This window comes from Schistocerca serialis, chromosome 12, assembly GCF_023864345.2.
Source record: "Schistocerca serialis cubense isolate TAMUIC-IGC-003099 chromosome 12, iqSchSeri2.2, whole genome shotgun sequence".
NCBI lineage: Eukaryota > Metazoa > Arthropoda > Insecta > Orthoptera > Acrididae > Schistocerca > Schistocerca serialis.
Window position 1 is genome coordinate 168966025 of NC_064649.1, and position 13132 is coordinate 168979156.

At 38.9% G+C, this 13132-nt stretch overlaps 1 pseudogene; it reads left to right on the forward strand.

Annotated features, from left to right (window-relative positions):
• The first annotated feature begins 3418 nt into the window (after positions 1–3418).
• Positions 3419–3530, forward strand: LOC126428480 (5S ribosomal RNA; annotated as a pseudogene).
• Positions 3531–13132: the final 9602 nt, after the last annotated feature.

The following is a 13132-nucleotide window of genomic DNA, read 5'->3' on the forward strand; positions in this document are numbered from 1 at the left end:
TACAGAAAGGGCGTACGAGGAAAGATGTAGCCGCAGTGCGCGGAAGCCAGGAAAACGCTGGCTACTTGCTGAGTACGTGGTTTGCAGTCTATGGACCCAGAAGACATGCACAGAATAAATGATTATGCAATCTCTTAGGAGAAAAACAAATGATGTGTTTAATTGTAGTGTAAGAAAGATTTGGAGTCACTATTAGATTGGCAGCACTCTTGTTTGAGTTCTCATAGAGATAATATGCATTAGTGCCATGTTAATGGACTGAATTGTAAATGCAGTTACGCAATAAACATCTGGAAATGGATGTTCAAACTGAAAATATGCGTTGTCGTCATTTGATAACATGAAATAAGTCCTCAGGTTGAAAGTCAGCAATTTTCTGCAGTGGAGAAGATGCTTCAGTGAAGTCCGCACACACGTGGCACACACCTGTTGGTGTTCATTTGCCATTTTAAACACTAAATTCGAGAGTTTGAGGAAAAATTTTGAAACATTGTCTGTGAACTCACGGAGTTCAGAAGACCGTATTAAAACCTTAATAGACAAACAGGATGCTAAACATTCTACAATAGAAGACATTGTAGCTATTAAGTTTAATGCAAAAAAGGATATCATACAGGCAGCTATTACTAGTAAGGTAACTAAAGCAATAAAAGAAGGACTTCACAACTCAAATAAAAGAGCAGGCAACAAAGTTAACAGATAATGACACAAAGCTTGACAGTCTCACAAAAAACTTACCCAATAAAGTACATCAAGTAGTAGGTATGGCGTTTAAGCAGTATTTTTCTAATGTTAGAGATAAGTTCGACAAAGTACAACTTGAAATTTCCAGTACAGATATATGGGGTGGCATCAACAGTAACAAGTAAGACGTGTGGAGGGGAAGTGAGAGGGGCACAAATTTCAGACGATCTAGGAAATGGTTGGTGGGTTTAATATAGGAGGGAAGTTCTTGGACTGTAAGTCGCAGGTGTTGATTGACTAAGGGACTGTAGGTCAGTCTGATTCAAAGGAATGGGATCTCGGTGGCACTTGCTGTATGTAAAGGTGCAATACAGCTGATGCAGACCCACACTTACTTGCGTATATTAAGTACCACAGTGGTAGATCTCTTATCCACTGGGAGGATAATGATAGAGTCATTAGTTTTTAGAGAACATAGATCCTGAAGTTCTACAGAGGACAGATGTACGCCAACTCTTGCAGGGTCACAAATTTTTTTAAACCTAGTGCTGGTCTGGGTCAGGTGACAAAGGATTTAGGTTCACTCTGTAAAGATTTTACCAAGGAAGACACCGTGGTTATTGTGGGTGGACCGCTCAATAGTACTGACAGAGATCCTGAATACAATATAGAGTGTGACCTGGCAAAGACTACATCAGTAACGAGACATACCAGTGTTGAGTTTGTGTCTGTTCTGAGATGCCATGACCGACCTCATTTAAACTCTTCTGTCGGGAGAGTTAATTTGGAGTTCGAACTGCGATTTGGGTCGGGTGTGGGGTCACATATTGGTTTGGTTCCTGTTGCTTCTCTCAGTAGGTGGGATTATACTAGACATGGCATAAACCTCAACACGAAAGGAAAGAGTAAACTGGCTGGGCTAATAGCAGGAAATGTAAGGGGGGAGGCACCGTCATGAATGGTAATATACCAGTGGTCATAGGTGTTGGAGCAGCACCTTTTTAGGATAGGTAGGACAGAACCAAGTCAAGTTCTGAGAGAAGTAAAGATGAAACAAACCTTCAGTTTGAGAAAGAAATCAAACAGCATAATACTGGCACATTGGATCAGCGAACACAGCTGTTGGTTAACAATTTACAGCAATAAGCAGTAATTTTATTTCCACCCGATTTCATCTTGGTAAAAGTGAAATGCCACCTATCTTCAATGCATCAAAACATTCGAAGGCTTGGAAGTAAAATTAATGAACTACTTACGTGCATTGATGAATTAGAGTCATCGAACCCAGTTGATATAATCTGCGTCTCTGAACATCATGTGACCACTGGTATAGATATGTTAAACCTTACAGAATTTAAGTTAGCCTCTTACGTCTCTAGACAAAGGAGGAGTTGCCACATTTGTTAAAAACAGTTTTAAATTTAAGAATATTGACATTAATAAATTTTGCTTAGAGTACCACTTAGAAGCATTTGCAGCAGAGATAGAATTTCATAATAGGTCCTTTATAACAGTAACCATATACAGAGCACCTTCAGGAACTTTCAACCTGTTTATAAACGGCCTTGAAGATTTATATCTCATCTAAAATTAAAAAAAACAAAGAACTAGCGGTTGCTGGTGATTTTAATATAGATGTCCTGAAAACACTGTCAGTGAACAGTTACTGAAATCAGTTACATTGTCATTCAATTTAATTTCTACTGTAAATTTCCCAACTAGGGTACACAACTGTTCAAAGGCTGCCATTGCTAATATCTTGATAGACAATTCTAGGCAACTAAGCCACATTACAAAACCAGTAGCAAATGGGCTATCTGACTACATAAAGAGTAAGCTATTTTTGTAAAACGAAAATTGTAATTTTGTAAATAAAAGTTTTCTAACGATGAAAAAAATGCTGTTGGCTCCCCTTCATTCTTTCGTTTTCATGTCGCTACCCCTGCCAGCCCTCTTTTCATACCACCATTCTTTTGTGACAATGATGCTTCCTTAAGCATTTTAGACTACTGTAATGGTACGAAAATGCAGCAATTAACTCAGCTTGACGGAGAATGTGCTAACGAAGTTTGCCAGGAAGTCTTTGAAGTCGACAAAACAGTACGAATCGGTACATGTGTTCTGAAATACATCAGCGCCTATTGTTGTTGCAGCATTGTACAGTTCGAAATTTGATTTGTAATCGTAAATTTATTCTTTAGTCGTCTCGTCTCCTCCCGCAGACGTTTCTCGTGCTTGCACTGTTATAAGGACCACGACCCGAGCGGCAGTCGAGCAAAGTCGGGACGAGTCGGGATGGGTATAGGGATAGGAATGGTGCGAATGCACTGCAAATTACGCAAACATGTCGAGTGAGGCGAGGCGAGGCGAGGAAGCTCACATCGCTAGCAGTGGCGCCCTCCAACACGACACTGCCACACACCGCACAGGCCGCACGCCGGTCGGCCGCGCGCCAGCCCTCCGCCGGACTCCAGGGACAAGATGCGTCCTCCGCGAGTGTCGAAGGCAGCACGCGCCAAGCGAATGCTGGGCGTCACACACACGCGGCGGCGCGCCCGCTAAATCGGCAGTCGCTCTGCTGGCACGTCGGGCGCGCGCTCAGCGCCGTCCTCGAGGAACTCGCTGCAGCGGAGGGAAGTGCTTTGCGTCAAATGCGGCCGATTTCGACCGAAAGCTATTTGGATACGAGCCGAATGCGAATTCTGACGTGCGCCTACAGTACATGAACGCCACGGCCATACCATGTTGAATACAGCGGTTCTCGTCCGAGCACCGAAATTAAGCAACATTGGGCCTGGTTAGTACTTGGATGGGTGACCGCGTGGGAGAACCCTGTGCGAAAATATAGAAGACCAAAGGAAATAATTACATGGACACTAACACTAAAATAAAAGCACCGAATGGATTCTCTTATTCCACAGCTCTTACAAAATACTTGCATTAAGTAATCATTAAAGCTACTTTTTGTACAGCAAGAGGACTAACAGTCAAAATGGTGCTACATGCTGCAGGCAGTGCAATACAATTTATTTTACTCATTGCTACAGCAATAAATGTACTTATAAAAATATTCAGACTTAGACTATAATCAAATACAGAGAGAGAAAATATTCTAACTAAAGAGATATAGCAGCCATAGGCAGAAACAAATAAAAAAACTGATACTAATCTTAGCTTTGAGGACCAAAAGTTTCTTCATCTGGAAAAAGTATAAAGAGAAATGAGACTGTTCAAGAATTAAGGATGAAAATTCAGTATCTTGAGTCAAGGAAGATGGATGGTTAAATGAATGAAAAAACTAGACAGGACATGATGAAATTCAGTTGCGAAAGAGCAGCAGATGATGTAATTTTAAATGCTGAGAAATAAATCTCTTCAAGAGGAGCCACCAAAAGGTCAAATAAGTGAAGAACAAGCTGAAAATACTGGTAAATGGGCTAAAATGGCGGCAAATAGATAAAGGAAACAGAAAGAAAGTGCTGAAGAACAGGCAACCAAACAACAACAACAACAACAACAACAACAATAATAATAATAATAATAATAATAATAACAGCACATTGCAGCAATATATAATAGCAGTCCCACAACATCTGGAGGAAGATTTTCCACTAACAGAGCAATAAATTCATGAAGCCATCAAATCATTCGAAAACTTCAAAGCAACAAATGAAGACTCCACTACAGCAAAATTATTGAAATAGTCAGAACGCACAAATGATCTACAACTGCTGTTTGAGAACATTTGGAAAGCTGAAGAGATTATGGAAAGCATTAATCCACAGCTATGAAAAAAAGGGGACACACAAAATGTCAACAATTGCAGAGATGCCTCACTTCTGCCAGTGGTATACAAAATATTATCAAAAATTCTCTGGACAGAGTTGTAGAAACTTTAGACAAATAACTGGGAGAATCTCAAGGAGCTCTAGAAAGGGAAGACCCTGCACAGAACAGATGTTTATTAGAAAATCGATAATTCTCCACAGACTGTTAATCACCAAACCTATAATAGTATCATGTATTGGTCTCAAGAAAACATTTGATTTGGTAGGCAGAGAAATTATAGGTAAAATCATCAAAGAATTTTGTGTTAAAGCAAACATAATTCTCAAAACACTAGCAAATAGGATGAATGAAGCTAAATTTATGGGAGAAGTATCTCAACCATTTGAAATGAAAACTGGTGTTAGACAAGGGGACAGTTTATCACCTTTACTGTAACACTGCATTCTAGAAAAAATAGAAAGTATCTGGAATTTGGAGAAAAAATCACAAAATTGAACCAATAATTCTAGGATGAAAAACAAATGGAATTAAGGTAAACTGCCTGGCTTCTGCAGATGATTCTGATATACTTTCAAAAAATCTGACAGACAGTTATTGAAAGAAATCTTTTGGAAGAAATAGCAAAGAGAGCTGGTCCCAAAATTTCAGCCGAAGAAACAACATTGATGACAATTTCAAACAATTAGAAAAACAAAAATGTAAAATAGCATTAGTAAGTAAATTTAAGTATATTGGACAAACTGTACAACAAAATGGACTAGAAGAATTAACAGTAGATGCAAGAGTCAGCAAACTGGAGAGAGCAAATCGTTTGGCAAAGGATATTTACAACAAGAAATGTACAACTAAAAACACAAAACTAAAACACTATCCCACAGTGGTATGACCAGGATGTTTATATGGATGAGGATGCCTAATGATGAACTATAAGCTGGACAGAACAGAGGTTCCTCAAAGGAGCATTATTAGAAAATAATGATTGAAATACAAGCTACAGATGGCTGGAAAATGAGAAGTAATGAGGAGATCTACAAAAATTTTGAGAAAATGTAATGGCTAAAAGAAGATTAATCTTTTTTTAGAGACCTCTACTGAATGAGTAGTTCTGGAAGAAGGAATCAATGATAGCATGGATTACAGAAATAAGAAAGAAACAACATCAAACAATCAGAAGTAATAGAAAGAAACCTTTTTACAGATAAAATACTAAATTTAAAAGGATCATCACCTCTCCAAGATCAAAATTAATTTCATCCCTCTCAATAATACCGTGAAAACCGGAAATAAAATTCATAAATATGATATTGCGAAGCTCAAAATCAATCAAAACATATTGGAACAATGCCACCAGTAACTGACAGTTGAATCCCATAAATGGGCATGCATTGCCTCCATGATACAACAAGCAGCTAATACTACAATCCTGACAGCTAAAAAGAGGAATCATACATGGTGGAATGAGGTTTGTGATGAGGTGGTGGCCCAAAAAGCAAGTGCATGGAAAAAGTGGAACTCTACCAGGAGACCTGAAGATTTTGATGTATTCCATGAAGTTTGAAAATATGCAGCCAGAACTCTACGAAGGGCTAAGCAATTGCATGAGAAACAGCAGTTAGAACAGATCGATCAGCGTTTCCAGATAAACAATGTCAGAGACTTCTATCAGACGTTCAAATCGAATTTGAAATGATACCAAGCCCCTAGTTTTTGTTTTAGAGACGAAAATGGAAAGCTCAGTGTTGTGTACATAGTTCCGTGTATTCGGCGTGTACACAAATTTCACACTAGAGTGCGCCCCGCTAAGCACAACATTTTTATATTTGTTATTATTTTAATAAATGTGTGTGAAAATTAATCAAGTTCTGTTTAAAGTTGCTCACCGTCAATCTGCTACTCTAAGTGTGCAAGTGGCATTTCTATCGTCTGACCTAATGGCAGAAGATAAACACGCCATGATAAGACCACGAGACATATTGCTGACACTCGCTTACTTTGTTAGAGCAACAAGTCAAATAATCTGATGGTGTGTGTACTGAAGGTCTTACAGTACGCACACCACACTCGGCCTGACCAACAAAGAAAACTGCAAGATCATGTCTCGTTACTTTGAAAACCTACTTAATTGTGATGAACCGAAAGAAAGATTCCCTGTATGTGCCCCAATCCACAAACTACCCCTCATCTCCATCTAGTAAAGAGGAGACCAAAGAGATCATCAACAACTTTAAGAATAATAAGGCAGCTGGAGAGGATTCAATAGTGGTGGAACTACTGAAGCTGGCAAATAATGAAACTCTAGATATACTAGTCCAACTTTTTGAGGAGATCTGGAGAGCTGGGATGATACCAACTGAATGGCAGTCAGCTTTAATCCATCGTCTACACAAAAAAGGTGATAAATAGAATGTCAATAACTATAGGGGTACCTCATTAGTATCTGTTCCATATAAGATTCTCTGCAAAGTGATACAGAATAGAACAGAAGATCATTGTAACCAACTGATTGGGGACTATCAAGCTGGTTTCCGAAAGGGCAATTCTTGCGCAGAACAGATCTTTAACCTGAAGAACATCATCAGGTACAAAAAAACTGGAAGAAATAACTATGTGGTCATGTTTGTTGATTTTCAGAAAGTATATGACTCCATCGACTGACAGGCATTAATGAATATTTTGGTAAAGTTTGGGGTGGATAATACATCAAGAAAGCTGATCAAACAAACTCTTACTAACACAGTGTCAAAAATTAAATTTATGGGTGAGGTATCTGAACCCTTTTCAAACAGAACGGACATAAGACGAGGAGATGGACTATCCCTCTCCTTTTCAATTGTGTCTTGGAAAAGGTAATTCGAGAGTGGAGAAAGTTATTAGCCCAAGAAGAAAGAAATGAAGAGTGGTTCAGACTTGGTCCTAAGAACAAAGGGGTTTTTCATTGACTGCTTAGATTTTGCGGCTGACCTGGCCATTTTTGCTAACAACATAGAGTCAGCAGTCAACAAGATAAATAGGCTGTCAGAAATTGCTGAAAAAAGTTAGACTCCAGATCTCTATTCAAAAGACAAAATATATGACGAACATCTGTGACGGACCTGAATGGATGATAACCAACCTGGGAAAAATCGGACGAGTTAAGAATTTCAGGTATCTCGGTGAAGTCATCCACCAGGAGAATGGATTAAAAGAAGAAGCAATTGTCAGGATGAGGAAGTTAGACCAAGCATATCAACTGACAAAGAATACTTATAACAAAAAGTCTATGAGTATATGGGCCAAGTTCCAACATTATAATACAGTTGTAAAACCTGAGGGCTTATAAGCATCCAAAACTTTGACCACGAATAGACAAGGTCAAGCTGAGCGGCTGGAAAAGTGTGAGTGTAGGATATTAAGGAAAATCCTAAGGTAATAGATGGGTCGATGGACAATGGCGAATGAGAGCAAATGAGGACTCGTGCAGCAAGACAGAACCTATCACAGCATCCATTACGAAGAAATGATTGTTATTTTATGGTCATCTCATGAAAATGGACGGTGATCGACTAACAAAAAGAATACGGAGTTTCATCCTATCTAAGAAAACGAGGCCGAGATGGTTCAAAGAATGTGAAAAAGATCTTAAGCAGATTGGTATCTCAGAGAGAAATTCCTGAAAGGAACAAATTTAGAAGATTGGTGACCAACTACCAAGGTTTTAACATGGCATCAACATCCAAAAGACAGTGAGGACCATTATCTGAAGAGCATAAAAAGGCACTTCTTGGAGGGGCTCAGAAGATACTGGCAGGAAGTCAAAGCTGGAGCAAGAACAAGACCTGGACACTAGAGTGAAGTCGGTTGTTACCACGCAGTCCATAGAGTCTCACCTCGATAAAAAAAAAAAATAAATAAAAATAAAAGGCTTTCGATGCAGAAGAAATAGGGGATTGAGAACAACGTGAATAGAATAAAGGGGGAAAAACATGAGGAGGAGATGGACGAGTACTGGAAAAACAGGAGACGACAAGGGAAGAAGAAGAAGTGAAGTTATTACATGATGAGAGATGGTGACTGGATTTGATTTGATTCAGTTTTCGTTACATACACCGAAAAAATGAGATGATTCTCGAGGGTGTGGAACATGTCAGAATGTATAACACAAAACATTTTAATATAATGAATACTACCCTGATCATTTGTCACGAGATTGTCAAATTTTTACTTAAGCTGGCCTAACAGTCTCTTTAGGATATTTATCTATAGAGCAGAAGGCATTGCCTATCAAAAAGTAATTCAAACTCTGTTTAAACTGTGCTTTATCTGAAACCAAGTTTTTAATGGTTGCTGGTAATTTATTGAAAATGTGTGTTCCTGAATATTGGACCCCCTTTTGGACCAACATAAGTGATTTTAGGTCTTTATGTAGATTGTTCTTATTCCTAGTATTGATAATATGTATTGAGCTATTTGTTGGAAATATAGATATATAACTTGCAACAAATTTCATTAAGGAGTAAGTATACTGAGAAGCAATGGTTGGAATTCAAAGTTCCTCAAATAGGTTCTACACAATGTTCTTCAAAGGCTGGTCCCAGATACTCCATTGCACCATTCACCGAACCTGATAACCCCGAGCCATCAGTAACAAAAATTAAGTCTTGTTTAAGAGATTTACAACACTACATGCACTTGTTACCAAAGTCTCGTTTACTTTTAGAGTTATCTGTTCCACTTCCTTTTTGGCCCCACTTCTCTCTGTCTTCACTATATCCCATACAGTTCTTATTTTGTTGCCCGATACAATTATCTTTTTCTCTTAATAAAGCTACTTCGATTTCTGGATTACTTGATTCAATATTTTGCAGTATTCTTTGTAATGCATTACAATGCTAATATCAGAAATGTTCCTAGATAGTAGATACAGTCTCCTTTTTGCCCCACATGATATCTTTATTCCTTGTGTAATCCATGGTTTATCTTTTGACTTCTGTGTGATTTGAGTTACCTTTAGGGGAAAACAATTTTCAAAAGAGGAGGTAACTTTATTAATAAATGCTTTGTATTTTCCATTTGAGTCAGGTAAACATCTCTCCAGTTCATGTCTTTGAGCAATTTCCTGAATTCCTCAATTTCTGGCTTATTTATTGTCCTCCTGTACTCAGATTTAATATTTTTTTATCTTGACAAGTTTCAACATTTAACACAAGATGCTGCACGTCGTGATCAGATAGTCCATTTACTATTGGTTTTGTGATATGACTTTTTTCCCCTAGATTTGTTCATAAAGATATTATCAATAGCAGTCTCAGAGCATTTACATATCCTAGCTGCGAAGTTCACCAAAACACAGGACTACTATGACAAGCTGAAATGTTCTCAGAGTGCTACATGTATGATAGTAAATGTAATCAGCACTATAGTTGTCTTCTGAGTAGTTATGCTGTGTGTGTTTCATTCAATCAGATGAAATGGAATAAAATCATCAATTTATTTATTTTGGCTCTTTATCACCAACATACATTCAATGTTGGTTGAGGTTTATCTTTTGAATTCACTCCAGTGTAGATTGGCAAAATTTTATCAGTTGTCAAAGTACTTGTAACACAGTTTCCGAATTTACTGCCATCCAGGAAAGTCTCGCACTAAAATTATTCTCAGAGACTGAGAGCTGGCTGAAACCCAGAGTAGAAAGCTCTGAGATATTTAGTGATTAATGGAATATATATCAGAAAGGCAGGTTAGACACTGTAGGAGAGGGAGTGTCCATTGTCTCTATCGAGGTCAAAGCTGATTGTGACAGTGCAGTTATCTGGTTGCGTATAACAAGTCTATGTGAAATCACGTTAATTAATGGATGTTTTAATCAGCCACCCGGTTCTGCTATGACAGTTTTGGAGCCATTCAAAGAAAGTCTACAGACAGCAGCACGTAAATACCTAGATCATACAATACTAGTTGGAGGTGAATTTAGCCTACTGAGTATAGATGGTAGCCCATGGCTTCATTGCAGGGGGTGCAGTCAATCTTGTGAAGCACTTTTGAATGTGGTTTTCGAAAATTGTCTTGAGCACCTAGTTTGGCACGCCACATGCAATGGAAATATCTTAGACCTTGTAGTTACAAACAGGCCAGATATCATCAATGACTTTAGCATACAGATGGGGATTAATAATCATGATAACATCATAACAACTAAGGTTACAAAAATTAATAAATCAGTCAAGAAGGCTAGGAAAATGTTCATGCCAGAAAGAGCAGATAAGCAGATGTTAGCATCTCACTTAGACAGAACAGACATCACTTAGTTCCATTAAGATGGACGCAGAGAGATTATGGTAAAAGCTTAAACAGATCGTGAATTGCACTCTCAGCAAGTCTGTACCTAGTAAACGAATTAAGGATGCAAAAGAGCCACTGTGGTTTAACAATGAAATTCAGAAAATACTGAGGAAGGAAAAGCTACTGCACTCTTGGTTCAAAAGAGAATGCCAAATGGCAACAAGGAAAGGTTACTACCAATGTCATACCTTAGCAAAAGATCTGGCTGAGAAGCAGGGGAAATTATTGTCCTATGTAAAATCACTAAGTGAGTCAAAGGTTTCCATCAAGTCACTTGACCAGTCTGGTGTGGCAGTAGGAGATAAATGTTTTAAATTTTGCATTTAAGAAATCATTCATGCAAGAGAATCATATAAACATACCGTCATTTGACAATAGCACAAAGACACCTAACAACAATCACCACAAGAGGCCAGCGCTAGCACAAGTTGTTCACATGATATTCGTTGGACTGTTGCCTGTAAACATGTGCCATGTCAGTGCTCTTGGAAGAGAGCTGTGGCAGTGACATGGCTCTGTTGTTGTTCCTGTGTAGTGATCTGCAAAGACTGGACGGGACGGGACAGGACGGGGGGGGGATTCGAGATTCAAGCAGTGATTAAGTACTTCATAAAGAAAGGTATGAAAGCGAAGGACATTCATGCCGATTTCCAGAATACACCAGGGGACTCTGCTCCTTTGTCTTCAACTGTTGTCAAGTGGATAAATGAATTTAAATTTGGTCAGGAGAGCTTAGATGATGATCATCCGTGAAATGGTCAGCCAAGATGTGTCACTACTCTAGAAATCATTGCAAAAGTGCGCATAATGATCAAGGAGGATCACCAATTTAGAGTGCATGAAATTGCTCACGCTTGCCAGATGTCATCTGAAAGGTATCCACAAGATGGGAGCCGCGACTCTTGACGCTGGATCAAAAACGCATGAGAATGGACATATCACAACAATGTTTGGCCTGTTTTAGGAGAAACAAACAAGATCTTTTGTGCTGGTTTGTGACCACGAGGAAACTTTGGTTTACTACTATACCCCAGAGACAAAGCAACAATCAAAGCAGTGGAAACATGCTGAATCTCCGCCGCCAAACTCCTTCAGCGGGGAAGGACATAGCGTCAGTGTTCTGGGATGCGCCACCAAATTCCTTCAGCGGGGAAGATCATGGCATCAGTGTTCTGGGATGGGAAGGGGATTCTGTTTGTACATTATCTCCCCACTGGGCAAACAATTACTGGAGAATACTATGCTAACCTTCTGGACAAATTGCAACATAAGATATGCGAAAAAGGCCAGGTTTAATAAGGAAGAAAGTCATCTAGCATCAAGCCAATGCACGCTCGCACGCACGTGCCATCGCCATGGCAAAATTACACAAACTAAGGTATGAATTGTTGCCACACCTGTCTCTTCCCTAAACTGAAAATTTTTCTTTGTGGATGAAGATTCACTTAAATGAAGAATTGATAGCCTGAGTTGACAACTATTTTGTAGGTCTGGAGGAAAATCATTGTCGAGATGGGATCAAGGCATTGGAACACTGTTGGACCAAGTGAATTAATCTACAAGCAGGGTACATTGAAAAACAAAAAAGTTTCAGTGACATAAGTACTTTTTTTCTATTCTGTTTCAAGAACTTTTCAAACCACCCTCATAAGCATCCCTGACACCTGAAATAATTAAAAACAAATAAGTCGCCTGTTGCAGATGGAATCTCAATTTGGTTTTACAAAGAGTGCTATATGGCACTGGACCCTTACTTAGCTTGTATTTATTGTGAATCTCTCACCCAGCAGAAAGACCTAAGCAACTGGGGAAAAAAATACAGAGGCGTCTCCTGTATATACGAAGGGCGAAAGAACAGACCCGCGAAATTACAGACCAATACCCGTAACATCAGTTTGCTGCAGAATTCTTGAACATATTCTGGGTTTGAATCTAATCAGTTTCATAGAGACCAATCAGTTTATGTCCACAAATCAGTACAAAGCATCGCTCATGCGCAACTCAGCATGCCCTTTTGTCATACGACGTCTGTTCAAAAAATTCCAGAACTTTGTCCACAAAATTTTCTATGCTTATCTTTTAGTTACTATGGATTGTCTCCTTCGAAATACTCTCCTCCACAAATGATACACTGCTCCCAATATCATTTCCACTTCCAGGAGCAGTCTTGACACACCTCTTGCTGGGTCGCATAAAGTGCCGTCTGCGAATTTCCTTTTATCTCATCTACCATTGCAAAACTTCATCCTTTTCAACTTTGGAAATACACTCCTGGAAATGGAAAAAAGAACACATTGACACCGGTGTGTCAGACCCACCATACTTGCTCCAGACACTGCGA